General features: G+C 43.7%; 1 non-coding gene across 1 annotated transcript; it reads right to left on the reverse strand.

Annotated features, from left to right (window-relative positions):
* Positions 1-244: 244 nt before the first annotated feature.
* Positions 245-351, reverse strand: LOC127124425 (small nucleolar RNA R71). The gene has a single exon (XR_007803918.1). It is a non-coding gene; the product is annotated as a small nucleolar RNA R71 (small nucleolar RNA).
* Between the last annotated feature and the right edge of the window lie 420 nt (positions 352-771).

Below are 771 nucleotides of genomic sequence, written 5' to 3' on the forward strand. Positions count from 1 at the left end.
ACATCAATTTGCTGGAAATCCTACGGACGACCCTAATGAACATTTGACCAAGTTTGTGCAGTACGCAGACACTATGAAGGCGAATGGTGTATCTCAAGATGCAATAAGACTACGCCTCTTTTCTTTCTTTCTAAGAGACTGAGCTTGGGCTTGGTTGCAATCCTTGCCATCCAACTCAGTTACAACATGGGATGAACTGAAGAACGTTTTCTTATCCCGATATTTTCCGCCAAGCAAAATTGCTATGCTGAGAGCGTAAATCAACAGATTTCGACAAAAGGAAGTAGAATCCCTCTACGAAGCGTGAGAGAGATACAAAGACATGATGAAGATATGTACACATCACGGTCTCGAAGATTGGGTGATCATTCACACATTTTACAATGGGCTTCTGTATAACGCAAGACTGACAGTAGACGCTGCTGCGGGCGGTGCACTTATGGACAAGCCATACAACGAAGCCTATCAACTCATTGAAAACATGGCCCAAAACCATTGCCAATGGGGAGGTGAAAGAACTCCAGTAGAAAAGTCCCAAACAAAAAGTGGAATGTACGAAATCAGTAGCCTTGACCACGTCCATGCAAAGGTAGATGCCCTTGTTCAAAAGTTAGACAACTTGACCATACCACCCGCAGCCACCGTGGTTGCCGTGACTCCAAACTATGAGTTATGTGGAACTCCTGAACACACTACACCAGAACATCAGATATTAGTAGGAGTCCCAACTGATCAAGTGAATTATGCACAAGGAAATCCTTATTCGAATAC

This window comes from Lathyrus oleraceus, chromosome 2 (genome assembly GCF_024323335.1).
Source record: "Lathyrus oleraceus cultivar Zhongwan6 chromosome 2, CAAS_Psat_ZW6_1.0, whole genome shotgun sequence".
Taxonomy (NCBI): domain Eukaryota; kingdom Viridiplantae; phylum Streptophyta; class Magnoliopsida; order Fabales; family Fabaceae; genus Lathyrus; species Lathyrus oleraceus.